Here is a 26,803-nt window from a genome sequence, read left to right as displayed (position 1 = left end):
CACTTAATTCATCGACCTGTTGCAGCTTTTCTTTGACAGCGGAGAATTGTATCCAGTTTTACGCAAAGATAAACCACGAACTACTACCCTTCCCGGGTGTTACCAGTCCTGCTCGGCAGAAAGCTAAATATGACACATCTTTTGCAGTTTGGATTTTTTTACTTTGATAAAATTTACGCTGAAGTTTAAAGGTGAGCCTGTTGTGATTTCTGATTATTTTCTTTCATTCTGCCAAGAGCAAAACCGAGGTGAGAGAATATCTCACAAAACTATGTGGCTTTGGTGGGAGGCTGCAGGCAAAGGTGATAGTGGAAGTGATCATAACCAAAGGGAAGTAACTGGTATTTACTTGATGTATACAACATCTCGAGGTTTTTATTGGAAATGAAAACTTTATTTTTATTTTCTCATTTATCACGTGCCGTAAAATGTGTTGGTGGTATTAGAAAGTAAAATCCAAAGAAAGAATTTCCAACCGTTATGCTTTCCTTCTCACAATTCTCAGTATCAAAACTTACTTCTGCCAAAGAGACACTCCCTCTCTCTCCCCCCTCTCTCTCTCTCTTCTCTCTCTCTCTCTCTTCTCTCTCTCAGTATCAAAACTTACTTCTACCAAAGAGACACTCCCCCTCCCCTCCCTCTCTCTCTCTCTTCTATCTTCTCTTTCTCTTCTCTTTCTCTCAGTATCAAAACTTACTTCTGCCAAAGAGACACCCCCTCTTCCTCTCTCCCCCTCTCACCCCCTCTCTCTCTCTTCTCTTTCTCTTCTCTCTCTCTCAGTATCAAAACTTACTTCTGCCAAAGAGACACTCCCCTTCTCTCTCTCTTCTCTCCCTTCTCTCTCTTTCTCACAATTCTCAGTATCAAAACTTACTTCTGCCAAAGGTACACTCTCCCTGTCCCCCCTCTCTCTCACTTCTCTCTCTCTTTCTTTCTCTCTCAGTATCAAAACTTACTTCTGCCAAAGAGACACTCCCCCTCTTCCTCTCTCACCCTCTCTGCAGTCACCTCGATTTTGTCCACCAGCACATCATCGATGTAAGAGCAGGTACTTCTCTTCACTGCATCATCTTTGGCCAAAAGAAATGCCATCATTATTATCAGTGAGGAATCCAGTCATAAACCTAATCTGGTCAAACAATAAACTTGACCTTTATACTCTACCAATACCAATTTATACTGCCATAACTTTTTGTCTACATGAATTTGAAGGTAGGCCGACTTTATGTCCATGATTTTAATTATCCATTTCATTCTCCTCCAGTCTCTCATGACTTCTTCACAAATGACAATTCCATCTTTTGTGCGACTAGCTACATACTTGTTTTACTCCCAGAAATCCAACACTGGCCTAACTTTCTTCTTAATAGGTTGAACCATGGCCATGAGTGGCAAAATTCCTACAACCTTCCCTGACCACGGTATCAATATTCCTTTGTCTAACCACCTTTTCAATTCCTTCTCAAACTGCGACCCTATATCTCCTGTTAGTGTGCTTATGTAGCAGCTAATCTGATTTGTCAACACAGGTGGTTCTGTGGTTCATCGTCACGCTACCGTCCATTTATCATCATTAAAGTAGGCTCAAAAGTCCTCATCCTGGCCTGGGTTTTTACAGTTGGATGGTATTGTTACTGGTTGCACTTTTTGTCATCTTTGGTGCACTCTGATCGACAAACTTCACCTGACCTTAAGCAATGATAGCTCCTCCCAATCAGTCTATCACATCCAGGCCCAGTTCAACCACCAAAGAAACTCATTATGAATTTGGGACTTGAAAAAGGGATGTAGGATAATTTGACTTACCTCCCTTTCACTGTTAAATGGTCATGAATGATAGTTTCCACAGACCCTGTACTAATCTTTGACATCTTGGGCTATTTGGCAAATAGTAATGCGCCGATCTTCGAAAATGGCAGCCTCAACTTGACGGACAGATGCCTCATCAATGCCAGGAGGGGGGCGACCAGGTCTGGGAACTGTTTCCACAGACTTCCGGCCATGTTCGAATTCACGATGCCAGCATTTTACAAGGTCATATGATGGGGCATTATCACCATAAGTTTCTTTCATTTCATCAAAAGTCTCCTGTGGTGTGCGTCCTTTCAAATACAAAAACCGGATCACTGCTCGACATTCAACAGGCTCCATTTCACGCCTGACTCAGTTCAAATACCTGTAAAACAGAAACCACAATTATTTCAGAGCTGTAATTTGCCACATAACCCGTAGGGATATAAATCATTGCACATGGAAAATTTCAGCTAGATCAGACAACTGGAAGTGGGTCAGAGGCATTACTTACTGCACGCCCCTCTTATATATATATATATATATATATATATATATATATATATATATATATATATATACACAGATATGTATATATCATAATTATTTACTATAATAATTATTAAATACCTACAGACATTAGTGTTTCATCATTTCAGGAATCATCAGTGTAGGGTGTCACGATTACTGCCAGTCAGGAAATTCGAACCCGACCATGAAGCCATCTTTGACTCCATTAGCAAGGGACTAACCACACAGCCAATCTCAACCACGATAAATATTGTTGAAATTCAAACATCTATGTTTTAAATATCATAACATCCGTCCATGGTGATCTAATGATTATAACATTATAATCTGCACATGTAAGCTTAAGTGACTGACTTTCATTTCAACTTTGAAGTGCTCAACAATAAGAACCGAGTTCTTAAAGGGGCTGACATAATTATTACTATGATTATTTTTAATACCTATAGACACTAGTGTTTCATTCTTTCGGGAATCATCAGTGCAGGGTGTCACGATTACCGCTGGTATATATATATATATATATATATATATATATATATATATATATATATATATATATATATATGATGGCAGCAAATTCGTTCTCGAATATTGCCATTACTTAATATAGAGATAGAAAAGTAAAGAATAAAGACTGCTCAGCAGTGAGGCATACGAAAGTGGCTTTTAAGCCATGTCAAACACAGCATAAATAGTGCAGACATAAGCACCACTAGTAGCATATGCTAGACGGTCACTTTTATGAACATACATATGCCGTTTCAAATCGCCTACAGTCTTGCACGTCTTCCCACAGTTGACACAAGTTAGTTCTGGCAACATAGGATTGTTTTATGGCTCATTGCGCTGATGGGCAGTCTGGTGGCTTATCAGCCCAGCTCTGCTCAGACATAATCTTCCGCACACCTCACATTCCAGACCAATTTAGCACCCTTGCCCATTCCTTTTTTGAATATCACGCTTCAGCCATTCATGCTGGGTTCGGTCAGCTTCAAACTTGCCCATATCTCCCTGCAAGGCCCTTCTCCACTCTCCATGATCCAAAGTCAGGCTCTCCCAGGTTTCCTCAGCCATCTCACATTTTTTCAAGGTGGACCTCAAACAATCCTTTACCCACGTTTTAGACTTTTGAACTAGATGCCTTTCCTCGGCAAGCTCGCTATAAAGGAGTTGTTTGGGAAGTCAGCTGTCTGGCATATATATATATATATATATATATATATATATATAAATAAAATGAACTCATTTTTTCCCGTCTGATTTTGACATTAATAGGATTAAAAATCAAGATATTTCATGCAAATATAATATGCACAAACGGCAGAACAATATCTGAGGTGTGTTATAGGCTTATTATTTCTCAAATTCCTCGATAATCTTAGATTTCTATACTTTTTCTGCTGAGAAGTCACGGCCAAAATCGGTTAAGATCAATGGAAGTGGTAAAATATTTTCTCTCTAATAAATTCCTCCTCCCCCTGCCACCACTTAACACCGTTTGGGGATCGTTCACAAGGAACAGTTGAGAAGAGAACACCGGTTTGGCTTCGTAGTTCTTTCATGTGAAGTTATTTAAAATCCCTAAACTAAGCTGCAGTGCTCTGTGGCGTAGTGGTTAGCGTGCTGGACAATTCACATTATATTTTCACGTTCGTGCCGACCTACCGTAGTCGTTTTTTTTTTTTTTTTTTTTCCTAAACAACTGGAATGGACTTTTCTTGGTGGCCGAACTGTTAACGTTGCAGATGTTTGTTTGTTTTTTTTACACTTTATTTTCCTACTTTTACTCATGACTCCGGGTTTGATCCTTCCTACTTACCTACCATAACATTTTTTAAAATTCCCACCCCCCGTCCCGGAAACAAACACTCGGGCAACGCCGGGTACCCCCACTAGTATTGTAATAAATAGTGATATTTACATCTTGAAATGTAACCTCTGACCTTCTTCAGGTGTATCTTTTTCTTTTTTTTTTTTTTTTTTTTTTTTACAATTTCCAAAAATCAAATCCCTAAGGAGGCTTTTCCTCTTCACGGTCAGAAAAAAACAAAAAAGAAAAAAATCGCTTCCCGTTTATCTTTATTCTTTTCTTTCGTTTTCTGCACTGTTCAAACAACTCTTAGCCTCTTCCGCATATCTCCTCCAAATTCCCACATGAAAATCCCAAGAAACAAAACAAACATTAACTCCAGAACTCCAGCTCCTAATGTGGACTCCTACTACTAGGTCTCTTTCTCCAACATCAGGATCTGCGTTCCAACCTTGCAGAGGTTAAAATCCAATTACAGGAGACCAAACCTATTATTCCTGTATGAAACTGGCACCAGACCGACTGTTTCTCAAGATGAGTTCGTAATTAAAGGATACTTAAACTTGACACCAAAATCTGATCTGTAAAATCACCATAGGCATGGAATATGTGCAAGCATTAGAGATGGCTTTCCATGTGGTAGTGATAAGTGGGCACTTGTACAGTTTAATCAAGACATTAAAAAATGAAAATATAAAAAAAAAAAAAAGGTTATGTTGTACGTATCTGTTTTGAGCTGAAGAGCTCGGAAAAAGAATTTCACTTCATTTGATTGAGTACGTTTTTTTTCTTTTTTTTTTTTTACAGCGGAAAAAAACATGTTTTTATGACAGCGCGTTGAAAGTAGACATCTTGGAACTTTTTGAACATGCCACGGGAGATAACTCAATCTAAAGCGCCGACACTTCCTCCACATCTTTAATACTAGCTTTTCTTCCTAAAAATCAAACCTTTTGCTCGGTATCATAACAAATTGTTTTTTTTTTTTTTTCGCTGTAAAAAAAACAAAAAAAAAACTACTTGATGAAATTAAGTGAAATTATTTTTCGGAGAAGTTCTTTCCATAACAGATACAAACATTTTAAACGTTTTTTCGATATGTTCATTTTTTAATGTCTTGATTAAACTGTACAAGTACCTGGACATCTCCAGAGAAGACCCAAAATTGCTCTATATGTGCTTCTGAGTAGCACTAGGTGTAATTTTTGTAGGAATTTTTGACACCCCTAACACGAAACTGCAAATAAAATATAAAAAAACTCGTAATTTCTCTTTTAAAGGTGGGTTGTTTATTTTCTTTATGGATTATATTTCCAACATAAACTATTAAAGCTGTTTTTTATACTTCCAAAATAAACTATTACAGTTGTATAAAAAGTAATAGAAATATTTTTTTAAAAATAGTAATGAAATTAATTGAATGTTACGAGTTCAGTATTTTTCAATTTTTAAACTTTAAAAATCTATCAAAATTTTTCTATTGATTCTATTTTACGATATTTTCAGGATCAATGTGAAATGTTATGCTCTTTCCAATAAACCGAATATAATATTTTAGACAAACGTTGTTTTTTTTTTAATTCACGCCCCCCCCCCATTTTGAAATGTCTATTAAAAAGTAAAGAATTAATTTACTCACCAAAGTTTTATATATCACAAATTGAAGATAAAAGATCAATAAATAATATATTCAAATTAAAAACAAAAAAAGTAGTGTTTTTTAGAAATTTACCTGTAAAGTCCGAAGTTTAAAACCTTTTTTTTTTTTTAAACCCACGTTGTTTGTTTTTGTGTTTGTTTTTAATGAAACCTTGGTCCTTGCTCCTTTAATTGAAAAAAAAAAAATAGTGCTTGATTCAAGCTTGAATGACATTTTTCGAGGAGTTATAAGCTTCGAAAGATGGCGGGTGGAATTATTCAATATTTTCACGAAATTTCTTACACTAGTAGCACTTGCTCATAACACTGCGTTCATATTTACCTTCTATCAACCCTACACCAACAGAGTTACTATCACTGAGAGTATCTCTGAGAAAATTGAACACGCCCTGTCTGCTCATCCCTTGGGTAACATTCATGTCTGTAGAGACTTCAATGTTCACAATATTGAATGGTTAGCCCACTTAAACAAGACAGATGTTGAGGGAAGGTTCTGTTATGATTTTTCCATTGCACATGACCTAATACAGATTGTTTATAAACAATGAGCCCAACAGCCCCACTGACGGTCAGTATGCAAGTCTTCTAGACCTTTTTCTTACAACATGTTCAAAACTGTAACTGTGCTCCTCATCCTCCATTCTGTCCCCCACTGGGATATTCCGATCACTTGGTTGTCTCAGTTAAAATAAATATAAAATACAATAAGTCTTCAGATGTGTAGAGGTGTATCAGAATTTTTGTAGGAATTTTTGACACCCCTATCATGAAACTGCAAATAAAATATAAAAAAAACTCGTAATTTCTCTTTTAAAAATGGGTTGTTTATTTTTTTTTATGGGTTATACTTCCAAAATAAACTATTACAGTTGTATAAAAAGTAATAGAACTATTTTTTTTTTAAACAGTAATAAAATTAATTGGAGGTTACGAGTTCAGTATTTTTCAATTTTTAAACTTTAAAAATCTATCAATTTTTCTATTGGTTCAATTTTTACGATATTTTCAGGGTCAATGTGAAATTTTATGCTCTTTCCAATAAACCGAATATAATATTTTAGACAAACGTTTTTTTTTTAAATTCACGCCCCCCCCCCCATTTTCAAATGTCTATTAAAAAGTAAATTAATTTATGTACCAAAGTTTTATATATCACAAATTGAAGATAAAAGATCAATAAATAATATATTCAAATTTAAAAAAAAAAAAAGTAGTGTTTTTTAGAAATTTACCTGTAAAGTCCGAAGTTTAAAACCTTTTTTTTTTCTTTTTTTAAACACGTTTGTTTTTTTGTTTTTTTATGAAACCTTGCTCCTTGCTCCTTTTAATTGAAAAAAAAAATAGGGCTTGAATTACATTTTTCGAGGAGTTATAAGCTTCGAAAGATAGCGGGTGGAATTATTCAATAGTTTTCACGAAATTTCTGACACTGCTAGTGCTGCTGCTCCATCGTACTGTACACTTATACCTTATAGCTGAGTAGAATAGCTTCTAATCATTTACATCAGATATTCTTGCGTTCTATATTTAAAATGAATGTGTTCTCTATTGTATCAGACCTGACTGATTCGTTAACTGTCAGTATAGACTGCTTCATACACTCCAAGATATTCCAGCGAAAACCTAACAGCCAGCTGTGGCTCACTCCAGAATGTACCGCTGCAATGCTGCAACTGTGCACAGAAACTACTATTTTCATTGATTTCAACGCTATAGATGTCCTAAATTTAAAGTTGCCTTTAGGACTGCCAGTAACTACTGCGAACATGTAATAAAGAACGCAAGAGAGTCATATGCTCAGTCCATCAAGTCTAAAGTAGCTAAGCTGTGGTTCAGTTCCCATAAGTTTTGAGGAATAACAAACAGGGTTCTAATCAGAAGTGTGTTCTCTATTTCAACTATAATTAAAAAACCTCAGGTAATTTTGATAGCATCTGACAAAGCCAAACTCTTTGCCAAGAACTTTGCAGCAAATTTTACCCTTTGCAATCAGGGCCGCCTACCTCTCGTATTTCCTTCTGTGACTGTAAACATGCTATGCAACATACAAATATTTGTTGCTAAAATTTTCAGAAATCGTTATTCCAGCAAAGCATCATATTGCTCCAAAAATTTCAACAGGAACTAACTCCATACTTACAAAACTTTTAAACATTGCCTTAAGGAGAAATCCTTCCAGCACTGTGGAAAAGTTTATCAGTCTGCCCCATATTTAAAAATTCTGGGAATAGGTCTTCTGCCTCTCAGTCCAGACCAATTCGTCTACTATGCATCATGAGTAAGATTTGTTGTTTATAGCGAAGACACCACAATCTATGACAAGACTTCAAAGGTCGGCAATGACTAAGATCTCTCAGATTCTCTTATTTCTGACCTTGAACACATGGTGCAATGGGGAAAAGGGTGGCTGGATAATTTTAATGCATCTAAAACCGAGCTTCTCTATTTCCATTATCCACCTGGCCTCAATGCAATTAAATGTCTCATCTTAAGAAACTTTGACAAGCTTTTAGGACTGACCCTCATTCCTGATCCGAAACATACATAAATCTGTTGCCAAGATTGATGGAAAAACGGTTGGATCATTCTACCATTTTGGTAGATATCTTACTGCCAATGCAGATATAAGAGCCAAGGATGGAGTACTCTTGCTACATCTGGCCATAACCTGCTCAGTGGGACTTATCCTGCCTTGACAGAGTTCAAAGTCATTCAAAACCTAATAGGAAATGCCCTTTTCTCTTCCCTCTAACCTCTTTCCCACGAGGTGTTACGATCCACTCTTTACTCCATCATTATTTTTATGCCAGGTGCTCGCCTGAGCTTCAATCTATGATCCCTCCTGCCAGACTTTCATAAAAGTACTCGTCTAGCTGCAGCAACTATTAACTCTCTTCTTTTTCTTGTATCATGGCATGTTCATGCTGTAGATGAAATCATGTTTATTCTTCTCCATAGGTTTTGGTCGGATTCCTCTGAAGAGATCACATGATCTTGAACTTGGCAGAATACATGAGGTGGGTTGCCATTATCTTTCCCAGTGCAATGGCGTCTGACTCGCCTGTTTGCACCTATTTATTGCCCTTAGATCATCCGCAATCGAATAACGTAACTCTTAATACCATAGAACTGTTGATTTGCTAGGGATTCATCCACCTCCACGGCCATCCAATATCCTGCTGCAAACTATTTTCTTTTATAAATGATAAAATAATATTCTACGGAAAGAATAATCGATCTAAAATATGCATTCATCATCATCGTCATCATCATCATCATCATCATCATCATCATCATCATCATCATCGTCATCGTCATCACTGTCATCATCATCATCATCATCATCATAATCATCATCATCATCATTGTCGTTGTCATCGTCATCATTATTGTTGTCATCATCATCATCATCATTGTTCTTACTACGAGTTCTCACCCAGATTGCTCACTGACAACAATCGGTGGTGTTCTCTGGTGTCTAGGTGACAACAAGTCTCCCAGATTATTCTCCGCTCTTTTGATAATCTTTGCAAATAAATTTGCATTATTGCAATAGCCGCTTTTCATTAACTTCTTGCTGGTTATCATTCAAATTTGGGTGGCAATAAGCTTCTCCAAGTTCTCAGTTCTCATAGCACTCATCTTCTGGAAGTCTGGTTGGTGCTTTCTCTCCTCCGTGTTTCCATCCTACTAGAGCATTCTCGTATGGTTTCAATTGATGATGGCGTCACACTTTTTTGACGGCTGAGGTAATTTACAATTATACAGTTTCAGTTTTCTTGGTTCTCTGTGCTGTCCATCCAATTAAGTTCAATTCCTGCTTCCGTACAGTTGTGCATTACCCTCAGCATCCAATCTTTAACCCCCCCCCGGCCTGATTTTCGCAGAAAACACTCGTCTAGCTGAAACCGCTACAAGACCACCATTCACCCATATATGGAGTACTGTTGTCACATTTGGGCTAGTGCATCTGCTACTAGTCTCTCGTTCCTGGACACAGTCCAAAAAAGAGTCGCCAACCTGATAGGTTGGGCAACTGTCATCTAAGCTTCCACCTCTCGACGAAATGTTGCATCCCTCTGCCTGTTCTACAAGTATTTTAATGATGAATGCTCCGACATACTACAAACCCTTGTACCCCTTCGACATAAATACCCCCGACAAACCCGACAATCAGCAAAATCCCACCCCTGCACAGTAGAGATCCTTAGATGTGAGAAAACTTTCTACTCCTATAGTTTCTTCCCCAGAACTGCTAAACTTTGGAACTCCTTTCCGGGTTCCTGCCTTCCCAATGAATGCTCCGACGTACTACAAACCCTTGTACCCCTTCGACATAAATACCCCCGACAAACCCGACAATCAGCAAAATCCCACCCCTGCACAGTAGAGATCCTTAGATGTGAGAAAACTTTCTACTCCTATAGTTTCTTCCCCAGAACTGCTAAACTTTGGAACTCCTTTCCGGGTTCCTGCCTTCCCAATGAATGCTCCGACGTACTACAAACCCTTGTACCCCTTCGACATAAATACCCCCGACAAACCCGACAATCAGCAAAATCCCACCCCTGCACAGTAGAGATCCTTAGATGTGAGAAAACTTTCTACTCCTATAGTTTCTTCCCCAGAACTGCTAAACTTTGGAACTCCTTTCCGGGTTCCTGCCTTCCCAATGAATGCTCCGACGTACTACAAACCCTTGTACCCCTTCGACATAAATACCCCCGACAAACCCGACAATCAGCAAAATCCCACCCCTGCACAGTAGAGATCCTTAGATGTGAGAAAACTTTCTACTCCTATAGTTTCTTCCCCAGAACTGCTAAACTTTGGAACTCCTTTCCGGGTTCCTGCCTTCCCAATGAATGCTCCGACGTACTACAAACCCTTGTACCCCTTCGACATAAATACCCCCGACAAACCCGACAATCAGCAAAATCCCACCCCTGCACAGTAGAGATCCTTAGATGTGAGAAAACTTTCTACTCCTATAGTTTCTTCCCCAGAACTGCTAAACTTTGGAACTCCTTTCCGGGTTCCTGCCTTCCCAAGGAATGCTCCGACGTACTACAAACCCTTGTACCCCTTCGACATAAATACCCCCGACAAACCCGACAATCAGCAAAATCCCACCCCTGCACAGTAGAGATCCTTAGATGTGAGAAAACTTTCTACTCCTATAGTTTCTTCCCCAGAACTGCTAAACTTTGGAACTCCTTTCCGGGTTCCTGCCTTCCCAATGAATGCTCCGACGTACTACAAACCCTTGTACCCCTTCGACATAAATACCCCCGACAAACCCGACAATCAGCAAAATCCCACCCCTGCACAGTAGAGATCCTTAGATGTGAGAAAACTTTCTACTCCTATAGTTTCTTCCCCAGAACTGCTAAACTTTGGAACTCCTTTCCGGGTTCCTGCCTTCCCAATGAATGCTCCGACGTACTACAAACCCTTGTACCCCTTCGACATAAATACCCCCGACAAACCCGACAATCAGCAAAATCCCACCCCTGCACAGTAGAGATCCTTAGATGTGAGAAAACTTTCTACTCCTATAGTTTCTTCCCCAGAACTGCTAAACTTTGGAACTCCTTTCCGGGTTCCTGCCTTCCCAATGAATGCTCCGACGTACTACAAACCCTTGTACCCCTTCGACATAAATACCCCCGACAAACCCGACAATCAGCAAAATCCCACCCCTGCACAGTAGAGATCCTTAGATGTGAGAAAACTTTCTACTCCTATAGTTTCTTCCCCAGAACTGCTAAACTTTGGAACTCCTTTCCGGGTTCCTGCCTTCCCAATGAATGCTCCGACGTACTACAAACCCTTGTACCCCTTCGACATAAATACCCCCGACAAACCCGACAATCAGCAAAATCCCACCCCTGCACAGTAGAGATCCTTAGATGTGAGAAAACTTTCTACTCCTATAGTTTCTTCCCCAGAACTGCTAAACTTTGGAACTCCTTTCCGGGTTCCTGCCTTCCCAATGAATGCTCCGACGTACTACAAACCCTTGTACCCCTTCGACATAAATACCCCCGACAAACCCGACAATCAGCAAAATCCCACCCCTGCACAGTAGAGATCCTTAGATGTGAGAAAACTTTCTACTCCTATAGTTTCTTCCCCAGAACTGCTAAACTTTGGAACTCCTTTCCGGGTTCCTGCCTTCCCAATGAATGCTCCGACATACTACAAACCCTTGTACCCCTTCGACATAAATACCCCCGACAAACCCGACAATCAGCAAAATCCCACCCCTGCACAGTAGAGATCCTTAGATGTGAGAAAACTTTCTACTCCTATAGTTTCTTCCCCAGAACTGCTAAACTTTGGAACTCCTTTCCGGGTTCCTGCCTTCCCAATGAATGCTCCGACGTACTACAAACCCTTGTACCCCTTCGACATAAATACCCCCGACAAACCCGACAATCAGCAAAATCCCACCCCTGCACAGTAGAGATCCTTAGATGTGAGAAAACTTTCTACTCCTATAGTTTCTTCCCCAGAACTGCTAAACTTTGGAACTCCTTTCCGGGTTCCTGCCTTCCCAATGAATGCTCCGACATACTACAAACCCTTGTACCCCTTCGACATAAATACCCCCGACAAACCCGACAATCAGCAAAATCCCACCCCTGCACAGTAGAGATCCTTAGATGTGAGAAAACTTTCTACTCCTATAGTTTCTTCCCCAGAACTGCTAAACTTTGGAACTCCTTTCCGGGTTCCTGCCTTCCCAATGAATGCTCCGACATACTACAAACCCTTGTACCCCTTCGACATAAATACCCCCGACAAACCCGACAATCAGCAAAATCCCACCCCTGCACAGTAGAGATCCTTAGATGTGAGAAAACTTTCTACTCCTATAGTTTCTTCCCCAGAACTGCTAAACTTTGGAACTCCTTTCCGGGTTCCTGCCTTCCCAATGAATGCTCCGACGTACTACAAACCCTTGTACCCCTTCGACATAAATACCCCCGACAAACCCGACAATCAGCAAAATCCCACCCCTGCACAGTAGAGATCCTTAGATGTGAGAAAACTTTCTACTCCTATAGTTTCTTCCCCAGAACTGCTAAACTTTGGAACTCCTTTCCGGGTTCCTGCCTTCCCAATGAATGCTCCGACGTACTACAAACCCTTGTACCCCTTCGACATAAATACCCCCGACAAACCCGACAATCAGCAAAATCCCACCCCTGCACAGTAGAGATCCTTAGATGTGAGAAAACTTTCTACTCCAATAGTTTCTTCCCCAGAACTGCTAAGCTTTGGAACTCCTTTCCGGGTTCCTGCCTTCCCAATGAATGCTCCGACGTACTACAAACCCTTGTACCCCTTCGACATAAATACCCCCGACAAACCCGACAATCAGCAAAATCCCACCCCTGCACAGTAGAGATCCTTAGATGTGAGAAAACTTTCTACTCCTATAGTTTCTTCCCCAGAACTGCTAAACTTTGGAACTCCTTTCCGGGTTCCTGCCTTCCCAATGAATGCTCCGACATACTACAAACCCTTGTACCCCTTCGACATAAATACCCCCGACAAACCCGACAATCAGCAAAATCCCACCCCTGCACAGTAGAGATCCTTAGATGTGAGAAAACTTTCTACTCCAATAGTTTCTTCCCCACAACTGCTAAACTTTGGAACTCCTTTCCGGGTTCTTGCCTTCCCAACTGTACCAACATACAGAAGTTTAAGTGTAATTTAAACAGATATCTTGCTGCTCAACTCCCTACATAGTATCCCTGCAACTTATGTCCCCTATAGTAGCCCCTTACATCAAAGTGGCACTGTGCCTTGTTTGGGGTGAAACAACTATCAATAATTTCCCCCACTCTTTATCTGTGCTGAAACCTAAACGTAGATTCCATGAACAAAGTTTGTTTCTTAAACATACAACAACTACTACAGATGTGAGAAAATAACACACAAGACATACAGCAACTGCTAAAGGTGTAAAACACAAAGGGACATCACATGGAATCATAAAAACTGAAACTGTATAATTGTTACTTACCCCCCCCCCCTCCTCATTATTTTTTGTTTTTATCTCGTGTAATCATAACTGGCACCACACCAAATAACTGAGGAGGGTCAAGGAGGATGGAAAGACCGGGAAGTGAAAGCACTAGCCAGACCTCTCCTGGTTGAGTGCAAAGAGGACTGGCTTTTTGCCACTCAAATTCCAGTGGAAACCAATGGTCGCTGCCAATGAGAAATCAATGATAAATGGCTGTTGTGATAATGCAAATTCATCTGCAAGCTTATCAAAAGAGTTGGAGGGTACTGGAAATCTGGAGAGACTTATTGTCACTCAGGTTCTAGCGAACACCACAAGTTGTTCTCAAAGAGAAATTTTGACTACTCCTAGTGAGTATCAAAGATTCTCTTTGAGAAAAACCTGTGATGTTCTCTGGAGTTTGAGTGACAACACGTCTCCCCTGATTTCAAGTACTCTCAACCTCTTTTGATAACTTTTGCAGATGAATTTGCATTATCGCAACAGCCGTTTATCATTGATTTCTCATTGGCAGCGACCATTAGTCTTCATTGGGATTTAGGTGGCAATAAGCCTCCCCAAGGTCTTAGTGCTCTTCAAACTCATCCAGTAGAGGTCTGTCTAGTGCTTTCCATCCTCCTCAACACTCTTCAGTTCTTAGGTATGGTGGCAATCTCCTCCCTCTGTTTTTTTGTTTTGACGTGGGTGGGTGGGTATTGAGTTAATTTTAAATTATAGTTTCAGTTTTCTTAATTCCATGTGATGTTTGTGTTTTACCTCTGTAGCAGTTTCTATATGTCTGCCTTACACACGTGCCTCATGTGTATCAGTTTCGTGTTCAAAGGGTTTCCTTAATATTTCAGCCATTTTCATAATTCATATCCATTGTATCTTCTCATCCCTCTGATGCCAATCTTTCCCATTCTTTTTTAAAAGTTTTGTTGGTATTGTTCCTAGTACTCCTACTATTATTGGTGTTGTCTTAACTTTCTTCATCTTCCATATCCTTTCAGTTCTCTGATCAGTTTTGCATATTTACTCCGCTTCTCTGTCTCCTTAATCTTCACTCTGTAGACTGCTGGAACGGCAAAATCTACAATCTGGCAGGACTTTTCTATATTGTTAACTATTATGACATCCGGTCTTCTTGCTTGGATGGGTTTATCCGTTTGTATATCGATGTCTCATAAGATTTTGCGATTTTCATTTTCAAGTGTTACTGCCGGTTTGTACTTGCACCATTTGTCTGAGTGTTCAAAATTCAATTATTTGCATAATTCTAAGTGTATTGCCTTCCCCACTTATTCATGTCTATTTTTATATTTTTGAGGGGCTAGTTTGCTGCATTCACTTATTATATGGTTTATTGTTTCATCTCTTTGTCCACAGAGTCTGCATTTACTGTTTTCTTGTGTCTTGTTGATCCTTGCTTTGATCTTTTGTGGCTATTGTTAGCGATTCAGTTTCTCTGTCTAGGTGTCCTTTTCATAGCCATGTCCAAGTGTTTTCGTTAGTCTCATCTTTTGTCATCCTTATGACTCGTCTGTGCAGCTGTTTCTTCTTCCATCTTTTTCTTTTCTCGTCTCATCCTTTGCTTCACTTTTTTCTGTATTGTTCGTTTTTCAGTGTCTCTTGCTGCAGAAATTAGTCTTTCAGTGTTCTGCATTTTGTATTTTTCTAAATCTTTGTGTCATTTACACAATCTTCATCTTTCCTTTTCACATAGACTCAGTCAGTATCATCGTTTGAGTTTAATGCACTGTGTATCGTCATGAGTTTCCTGGTCTTCTGGTCGAGATACCTAAGTTGTTTTTTTTGTCCAGCTTATAAACGGTCAAGAGTATCTTACTAGTTACATGTTTATTCCTGTAACTAGGTTTCTACTATAAAGTTTAGTTTTGAGGAGTTTCCTTGTTCTTCTAAGGTATTCCTTTACAATTTTCTGTTTTATTTCTATTGCTTTGATGGTGTCTGCTTTCAGAACTCCCAAATGTTTGTGGCTATCTTGGTCATCTACTACCCTCATCTCCGTTTGATTGGGTAGTTCCATTGCTTCTAGTTTTCCCCTTCTCAGGATCGTCTATGTGCACGTTTCCATACTGAATTCCATTTGGATATCCTGGCTTAAGATTCTGGTTGTGTTTATTAGCGTCTCAGGTTCCTTCTTTGTTTTTGCAAACAGTTTCAGGTCATCCATGTACATTAGGTGGTTCATTCTTTCATCTGTATTAGTGAAATTGTATCCGACTTGGCATTTCCTCCTCCTCCTCCTTCTTCTTCTTCTTCTTCTTCTTCTTCTTCTTCTTATTATTATTATTATTATTATTATTATTATTATTATTTGTACTCACTAGAAGTTTTCACACAGGTCATCATCAAAGATTGCTCACTGACAACAACCGGTGGTGTTCCCTAGAGTCTGGATGACAACAAGTCTCTCCAATTTTACAGTATTCATTGCCTCTTTTGATAAGTTTTGCATTATCACAACAGCTGCTTGTTATTGACGTATTATGTGCAATGACCATTGGTCATCACTGGAATTTAGGGAGCAATAAGCCTCCTCAAGTCCCAGTCCTCTTCGCACTCAGTCAGCGTTTGTAGCTCATCTGTACTAGTTTCCACATTCAAGGGTTTCCTTTAATATTTCAGCTTTTTTTCATTATTGTTATCCATTCAGTCATCCCCCAAAATCCAATTATTATTATTATCATTATAATTATTATTATTATAATTATTATTATTATTATAATTATTATTATTATTATTATTATTATTATTATTATTATACATCAATCATCATCATCATCATCATCATCTATATATTAATACGATAGCATGTGTGTTCTTTTGTGTGTCACGCTTACATCCGGGTCGTTTAATTGTTATGTTCTATATTTTGTTATAAATAATTTTACCAAGAATTCTTTATAAGTTTTGGTTTCGGTTTCGACTATAGCTGATGGCATTTAAATCATCTATTTTTTTTATAAATAATTTTATCGAGAATTCTTCATAAGTTTTGGTTTCGATGATTGCTGAAGGAACTCAAGTTGCTGAGGAACTCAAGTTATATATATATATATATATATATATATATATATATATATATATATATATATATATTCATAAGTTTTTATTTCGGTTTCGATTCAAGGTAATACACCCAAGTCATATGGATATATTTTTTTATTTTTTAAATCACAACTTCATAATATATAAAAATCGATAGAACATTAACTCTATAATAATATATATGAAATCTGCAAGAATAAAAATATCATATTTAAGCGTACTTTACAAACCGGGCTTTATCGGATGTTCATGCTAGCTTAGATGAATACTTTTGGAGTTTTAACAAAAAAGCTACAATAATATCAGAGCATCTTCATTTACAGTGAACATCTACAGAATGCCAGCATCAATATATTACATATGAATGAGTCCCCTATGGACTTTCCACAGGTCCCGCTAATAATAATAATAATAATTATTATTATTATTAATATTATTATTATTATTATTATTATTACTCACTAGGAGTAGTCACACAAGTAATCATCGATTGCTCTTTGAGAACAACTTGTGGTGTTCCCTGGAGTCTGAATGACAAGTCTCCTCAGATTTCCAGTACTTTTCCCCTTTTGATAACGTTTGCAAAGGAATTTACGTTATCGCAACAGTTGCTTACCATTGATTTCTCATTGCCGGCGACCATTGGCTTCCACTGGAACCTGGGTTACAATATGCCACCCAAGGTCCCAGTGCTCCTTGCACTCATCCAGTGGAAGTCTGGCTAGTGCTTTCTCTCCTCAGTCTCTCTATCCTCCTTGACCCTCATTATTTGGTGTGGTGCCTGTTTTATGGTGACACTCAAAGGAAAAAAGAGAGGGTCGATATCTTATAATCATACAGTTTCAGTTCTCATGCTTCCATGCGATTGGTCCTTTGTGCTATGCTTCGCATCTGTGGCCGTTTCTGTGTTCAGTTTGTGTGTAGTTTATGTGTGATGTTAGTCTCCACATTCAAGGGGGTTCATTAATACTTCTGCAGTTTTCATTATTGAAATTCGTTGTATCTTCTCTATCATCCCTCTAATTCCAATCTCTCCCATTTTTTTTTCCAAAGTTTTTCGGCATCGTTCCTAGCACTTCTACTATGAGTGATGTTATCTTTAGTTTCTTCATTTTCCAGATCCCTTGGAGCTTGTGGGGGTCGCCTGGCCTTTTTTTTTGGGAACTGACTTCCTCCACAAATAATAAAAATAAAAATAAGAAATCTTATGTGCAACACAAACGGAGGTTTATTTCCGGAATAGAAATAACAAATAATAACAAGTTAAAACATAGTTCTCAATATTTCAGTTCTTTTTTTTTTAGTTCATATGAAAGGTGGAGAGTCTCTTTTTTGTGTTCTTTGAATGTTCAAATATGTAACATAGACAATATTAATGTTCGTCTGTTAAAAGAGAGTATTAATGCGCGGAGCACTGAGCAGTGGAAATGACATAATTGATGTTTGCACGCGTGGTAAGTCCTAATGAGAAAGCGTTGAATGAGTCGGAAGAGTTTAAAGAGACGAAAGAATGCTCGAAAGGCTAAGAGACTAAAGAGATAGATTTTGTGTGTTGTGCATGTTTATATTTGGTTTGATTGGCTCCAAACGAGCTCTAGAAAATCAGTTTTAAAATGTGTCCTAGGAGGAATTCCATTGGACGGAAGACATCACATGGGGTGCTTTCAACTACGTACGCACCTTTGGTATATAAAGATCACGCCGGAATTTGCGTGGGTGTCATTTTTCATTTTTTTAACGCGCCGAAAACAATCAATTGCACTGCGCGCCTAAATTGTATTTAAACGATTTTAAATTTGAATATTAAACTGTGCCAACTGGCACAAGCTCTCTGGCCAGTTGTGTGTATTTGTACCGCTTTTCAGTCTATTGTATTTATTTATATTTTACCTCCGACAGTCCGTCTCATGTGCCAATGCATTGCATTAGTCTCCACATTCAAAGTTGTTTTTTTTTTTGTTTTGCTGTTGTTCTCCTTTGGCCTTGGGGTAAAGTGTAGCACCTGTTCTGATGCCACACTTCACTTTTTCTGCTCTCGGTCAGTGGATGAGAAATCCTTCATAACTGAGACAATTTTTTATTTTTGTTCCTATCCAGAGTAGTTAGTACTCCTTTTTGGGGAACTGGATTTTCCCCACATTAAAACCGACCTTGTGTCTAACTTTCCCGGCTTGGGGAGGTAAGTAAATAGGAACAACGACAGCAATAACACCGCTGTCTGTGTGCAATTTTTCAATTCATATGCGGCGGCCATGATAAAGTAGATATTTCCTATTTTATTTTTTTAATTTTCTGCGGAGCTGCTTTGCTGGTAGCCATTTTGAATTTTCGCCAATCGCTTTATTATCAAATCTGAAAGCTTATTTGCATTTATTGTTTTTAATTGGTATTATTTTTTTTTAAAGCAAAATTCTCGTCGGAAGATTAGTAAGTATAAAATTACTTGAATTTTTTTATATATATAAAGATTATTTGGTGCTAATGCACTTTGATCTGCGCTTTTTTTTTAAAAAAGTATTTTCAAGTTTAATTAAAGTTTTATAATGTCTGTTTTTATTGAATTGAAAGGTTAAAGTACAGAATAGGCAAACTGGAAGTTGCGAAAGCACCCTCCCTATGTTAAGAATGGCTTTCTAAATAATAACATTATTATTTCAGCACGGATCAATAGGTGGTGCACTAGTACGGATTGTTTTGGGTTTGTATTACTGTACACATAGATTCGAAAAAGTTATCAAAAAAACAAATATATAACAAATAAATGTTATCAAAGGCAAGATAAGTTACTTTTCTACCAAACTGGATAATTGTGGGGGGTACTAGTGCAGAGAGTGATCCGGTAGGTGTATCAGAATGTTTGTAGGAATTTTTGACACCCCTAACACGAAACTGCGAATAAAATATAAAAATCTCGTAATTTCTCTTTTAAAAGTGGGTTATTTATTTTCTTTATGGATTATACTTAAAAAAAAAAAACTATTAAAGTTGTTTTAAAAGTAATAGAAATATATATATTTTTTTAAAACAGAAATGAATTTTCCGAACTCAATATTTTTCAATTTTTAAACTTTAAAAATCTATCAAAATTTTTCTATTGATTCTATTTTTACGATATTTTCAGGGTCAATGTGAAATTTTATGTTCTTTCCAATAAACCGAATATAATATTTTAGACAAACGTTTTTTTTTAAATTCACGCCCCCCCATTTTCATCTGTCTATTAAAAAGTAAATAATTAATTTACTCACCGAAAAGTAAATAATTAATTTACTCACAAATTGAAGAGAAAAGGTCAATAGATAATATATTCAAATTTAAAACAAAAAAGTAGTGTTTTTTTTTAGAATTTTACCTGTAAAGTTTGAAGTTTAAAACCTTTTTTTTTTAAACCACGTTATTTGTTTTTTTCTTTTTTTTTATTGAAACCTTGGTCCTTGCTCCTTTTAATTGAAAAAAAAATTAGGGCTTGAATTACATTTTTCGAGGAGTTATAAGCTTGAAAAGACAGGGGGTCGAATAATTCACGCCTCCCATTTTGAAATGTCTATTAAAAAGTAAATAATTAATTTATGTACCAAAGTCTTATATATCACAAATTGAAGAGAAAAGGCCAATAAATAATATATTCAAATTTAAAACAAAAAAAAGTACTGTTTTTTTAGAAATTTACCTTTAAAAAAAAAAACACGTTGTTTTTTTGTTTTGTTTTTTTAATGAAACCTTGGTCCTTGCTCCTTTAATTGAAAAAAAAATTAGGGCTTGATTTACATTAAATTAAAGTTGACATATATTCAGTGGTTTTTTAATAGTATTTTGTCTAGTTTATTATTTATAACACCTTTTCCCAAACTTACCGTGTTAAAGAGACAGTCGGGCGCTATTTTGAATTTTCCAATACATCGGTAAACACTGCATGTTTTTCGAGCTGAATAAACATGTTACATTGAATAAAAACACAAAAAATATATCCAGTTTGGTAGAAAAGTAACTTATCTTGCCTTTGATAACATTTATTTGTTATATATTTGTTTTTTTTGACAACTTTTTCGAATCTATGTGTACAGTAATACAAACCCTCATAAAACTTTAATTAAACTTGGAAATACGATTTAAAAAATAGCACGGATCACTCTCTGCACTAGCACCGTTTTTTTGTGTTTTTATTTGATGTAACATGTTTATTCGGCTCGAAAAACATACAGTGTTTACCGATGTATTGGAAAATTTAAAATGGTGCCCGACTCTGATTGACACAGTAAGTTTGGGAAAAGGTGTTAAAAATTAAAAAAAAAAAAAATAGACAAAATACTGTTAAAAACCCACCGAATATGAAAAGAGGGGTTTACTTTTGAAAATATCAGCAAAAAAAGCGATCCTTCCTTGTAGAAAAGTGCCCAGTTGAAGGTGAAGGAATTAATGTTTTCAGCCAATTCTTCGCTATTTGTTGTCCAAGGAGTCATGCTTCAAAACGATGCCGATCTCGTGAAAATCTGTTGCCTCCGTCGACAGTTTTAGGCAGGCATACAAACATGGATTATTAGAATTTTTAATAATTTTATCTCGGGTGTTTTTTGAAGCCAAATTACATGAATTTGAACGATTTTTAAAGCAGTTTAGCCTTAAAAATCGAATTTGATCTTTTTCAAAGCGTAACATAGGAACTAATTAAGAAATAAACAATAAGAATCTTATTATTATTATTATTATTATTATTATTTATATTGTTATAAATATTATTATTATTATTATTATTATTATTTATATTATTATTATTTATATTGTTATAAATATTATTATTATTATTATTATTATTTATATTATTAGTAATATTATTATTATTTATATTATTATTATTATTATTAATATTATTATTATTTATATTATTATTAATATTATTATTATTATTGTTTATATTATTATTATTATTATTAATAATAATATTATTACTATTAATATTATTATTATTATTATTAATGTTATTATTATTAATATTTATATTAATTTAAATAATAATAATAATAATATTGATAATATTATTATTATTTATATTATTATTATTATTATTATTATTATTGTTATTATTTTTATTATTTATATTATTATTATTTATATTATTATTAATATTATTATTATTTATGTTATTATTTATATTATTATTATTGTGATTATTATTATTATTATTAATATTATTATTATTATTATTTATATTATTATTATTATTATTGTTATTATCATTATTATTAATATTATTATTATTGATATTATTATTATTGATATTATTATTATTATTATTATCAATTTTATTATTATGTATATTATTATTTTTATTAATATTATTATTATTTTTAATATTATAATCATTATTATTATTATTGTTATTAATATTATTATTAATATTATTATTAATATTATTATTATTATTATTATTATTAATATTATTATTTATATTATTATTTATATTATTATTATAATAATTAATATTATTATTATTAATATTATTTATATTATTATTATTATTTATATTATTATTATTATTTATATTATTATTATTATTATTATTATTAATATTATTTATATTATTATCACGTATATTATTATTAATAATAATATTATTATTAATATTATTTTTGTTATTAATAGTATTATAAATATTATTATTAATCATATTATTATTATTATTAATATTATTATTAGTAGTAGTATTAATATTATTATTTATATTATTATTATTTTTATTATTAATATTAATATTATTATTAATATTATAATAATTAATATTATTATTAATTTGTATTATTATTATTTATGTTAATGTTATTATTAATATTATTATTAATTATACAATTATTATTGTTATTAATATTATTATTATTAATATTAATATTATTTTTAATATTATTATTAATATTATTTTTATTGTTTATATTAATGTTATAATTATATTATTATTATTAATATTAATATTATTATCATTTATATTATTATTATTATTATTAATATTATAATTATTATTTATATTATTATTATTATTATTATTATTAATATTAATATTAATTATATTGTATTTAATAAAGAAGAGTATGTTTGAATTCAAATTTGAAAATCAAGGAAAAATTTGATCACAGATACTATTTATCAAATTATGATTTTTTTTTTCGATTATCGATTTTTGATACTTAGCAGAGACATTTCGATAAAAGTCTATTTTAGAACACTCCTAGACACATTCTTTACATTTATCGTTTTGGAGTCCAGAAGGAACAAACACGCAAAGTGTATTTTATATATCAGTAAAAATTACTAAATTATTTGAATTAATAAGAATTATCTGCTAAATTAATAAAATATACGATTTTTTTTTTACTAAAAGAAACATCTAACCATTTGGGTCATCTATCGGTTAGATTGATTGAAACAGAAAAACATAAGTGTGAAAAACCAATTAAATATATATTTAAATAAATTTAATCTCTTTATTCTGCTCTCTTTTGCCCCCTCTGTCTCTGTCTGTCTCTCTCTCTCACTTTTTCTCTACATGTTAAATAATATTTATACTATTTTGTTTAGAATGTACTATTTCAATGTTTTATTTTTTCTTTGTTATCTATTATATAAATCTCACCTGTCTGTTTGTATGTATGTACGTATGTATGTATGTTTAAAACTTTCAACAAAGGCGACGGATTTTCAGAAAATTGGTATAATTTTGAAGCTCGGCTCTTCGGATGACAAATATCGAAAAATTGTTCAAAAACATTAATTCCTTCACCCTCAACTAGGCACTTTTTTACAAGGTGGCGCCACTTTTTTCGCAAGTCATTGCCTCTTATTGATTACCTAGCCTTAATTTAAATCTGTCACTTCTGGTTTGTCAACGGACAAAACAGCAAAAATGTCACCTTTTTTTCACGTTCTTTTCCTCCTTCACGGTACAGGTTCGAGCCTGCCTGCCTAATACCACTTTTTTGTTTTTGTTTTTTTGCTCAACACACACCTTCAAACACGTGGGCAACGCCGGGTACCCAGGCTAGTCTATCAATAAAAAGTGAAGGGGAAAAAAACAGTGCATGATTTCTATGATAAATTGAATAAACTTCATTAGAGACAGGGCATGTTTCATATCTGTTAAATTTAATTTAATTTGAAAATAAAGTAATAAGCACATAATAAGCACATATTTGTAAAAATAAAATATTAAAGATACTAGCAGGCCGCTCGGCGTTGCCCAGTTGTAAAATGAGTTTCAATATTTGTGGAGATTCTGTATTGATTATTATATTGTACCCAATGTATAGAATAGACTAGAATTGAAACCGAAACATAAATCCTCCAGCCTCCTTCGTTAGTCTCTGAGCCACGCTCATATGCATATTGTTTTAAAAAATAGCGTTTTACCTATGAATGTACATTTGTGCATGCAAATAGGTTTAGTGGACTTCTTTACCAAGGTCAACTGTTTTCAATTTTGACACCTTAGCAGCAATCTTTCCTGGCTAAAAAACAAATCGAAAGTCTACTACAGTTCCATATAATCTACATATCAAATTTCAAAGATCACTTATATATATGTGTGTGTGTGCATGGTTTCATAAAAGTTAAGATGAAAATGTTCTGTGAAAACAGAAATATATTTTCTTTCTTTCTCTCTATCCCTGTATATATATATATATATATATATATATATATATATATATATATGGATAGAGAGAAAAAAAGGAAAATACATTTCTGCTTTCACAGAACGTTTTCATCCTAACTTCTACGAAACCATGCAAAATGTGAAACATAATTTAATGAAACAAACTATCTAGTAAGGAACCATAAAAACTAATAATTAATTAAAGCTCGTTTTTCAAAGGAATATGCAAATTAAATAAGCTTCATGTAGTCCCTCGCATATCCATGACTGAGTATATTCAGAAGTTTGTTTTAATAATTTTTTAATAGAAAAAAAATAGGCTTTTGATATCAATGTAAGAGCAGAAAAAACTCAACTTTCTAGGTATATATACATAAAAAAATAGATACTTAAAAAAAATAGATACTTAAAAAAATATATACATAAAAAAATATATACATAAAAAAATATATACATAAAAATAGATACATAAAAAAATAGATACATAAAAAAATAGATACATAAAAAAATATATACATAAAAAAATATATACATAAAAAATAGATACATAAAAAAATAGATACATAAAAAAGATACATAAAAAAATAGATACATAAAAAATAGATACATAAAAAAATATATAAATAAAAAATATATACTTAAAAAAATATATAAATAAAAAAATATATACATAAAAAAATATATAAATAAAAAAATATATACTTAAAAAAATATATAAATAAAAAATATATACTTAAAAAAATATATACATAAAAAAATATATACATAAAAAAATATATACATAAAAAAATATATACTTAAAAAAATATATAAATAAAAAAATATATACATAAAAAATAGATACATAAAAAAAATAGATACATAAAAAATAGATACATAAAAAAAATATATACATAAAAAAATAGATACATAAAAAAATATGTACATAAAAAAATAGATACATAAAAAAAATAGATACATAAAAAAATAGATACATAAAAAAAATATATACATAAAAAATATATACATAAAAAATATATACATAAAAATATAGATACATAAAAAAAATATATACATAAAAAAAATATATACTTAAAAAATAAAAGAATTTTCTTAATTTCTTAATCTTCTGTTTGATTTCATTTTATGTCTTATTGTATTGGTTTTTATATGCCTCTGCTTTATTTACAGATGTGAATAGGGTGATTGGACTAATTATGCGATTTCAGATAAACAATGAGTGGAAACGATAATCATCTGATGACCATATTTCAACTGAGACGAGTGAAGCGATCAGCCAGGCCGTGCATAATTTCCTACTGCCCTGGTCTATAACCATAACATGCGATCACAGCCAAGATTGAACTCATTACACAAGTTTGCAGAGTAATTCAAATCTTGTCCGTAGTTGAATACATGATGCTTCGCCAAGGCTATCAAGAGTATTTTTCATCATGACGCCATCACTAGATGGGGTGCTTACCGCAGCTTAAGAGAGTCCCATCTACCCTTGAGAGAAGTATAGACCGCACCAGTTTCCCAACCTGGTATTTTACCTTGCAGTACATACAGTGCCTCGCCTTCCCAAATGGTCACCCATCTGGTACTGGCCAGGCTAAACGTTGCTTAACTTCAGTGATTTGGTGAGAACCGGGGTGTCAGCGTGATTGTGCTGTATTACTGGTCTATTTCTGGCACACCCTACCAAGCGTCATCATAAATTGAATTCTATAATGGAAGTAAGCCTCTCTCCTGGGAAGCGTCACGATCTTGAAAAATAAAAAAAGCATGGAAGTAAAAAGTATTCTTGTAAATTTGCTTTCAATTATCAACAAATGATTTATTTTTAAAAAATACATAGATAAACAAAAAAAGAATCTTTGTCAAATTTGAGCCACATTTAATCTGAAAAAAAAAACCCATCTAAGTTTGCTCTCAATTATCAACAAATGATTTATTTTTAAAAAATACATAGATAAACAAAAAAGAATCTTTGTCAAATTTGAGCCACATTTAATCTGAATAAAAAAAACGTCTAAGTTTGCTCTGAATTATCAACAAATGATTTATTTTTTTAAAAATACATAGATAAACAAAAAAAGAATCTTTGTCAAATTTGAGCCACATTTAATCTGAATAAAAAAACCCATCTAAGTTTGCTCTCAATTATCAACAAATGATTTATTTTTTAAAAATACATAGATAAACCAAAAAAAAATCTTTGTGAAATTTGAGCCACATTTAATCTGAATAAAAAAAAACGTCTAAGTTTGCTCTCAATTATCAACAAATGATT

The 26,803-nt window shown here is 34.1% G+C and overlaps 1 long non-coding RNA gene across 1 annotated transcript; it reads left to right on the top strand.

Annotated features, from left to right (window-relative positions):
• The first annotated feature begins 19,191 nt into the window (after window positions 1-19,191).
• LOC145269670 (uncharacterized) lies at window positions 19,192-26,308 on the top strand. The gene is made up of 2 exons (XR_013865168.1): window positions 19,192-19,316; window positions 25,699-26,308. It is a non-coding gene; the product is annotated as an uncharacterized LOC145269670 (long non-coding RNA).
• The last annotated feature ends 495 nt before the right edge of the window (window positions 26,309-26,803 follow it).

This window comes from Euprymna scolopes, chromosome 45 (genome assembly GCF_053919585.1).
Source record: "Euprymna scolopes isolate OS-2025 chromosome 45, ASM5391958v1, whole genome shotgun sequence".
NCBI lineage: Eukaryota > Metazoa > Mollusca > Cephalopoda > Sepiida > Sepiolidae > Euprymna > Euprymna scolopes.
The sequence above is the reverse complement of the archived record's forward strand: the minus strand, read 5'-3'. Positions and strand labels throughout refer to the sequence as shown.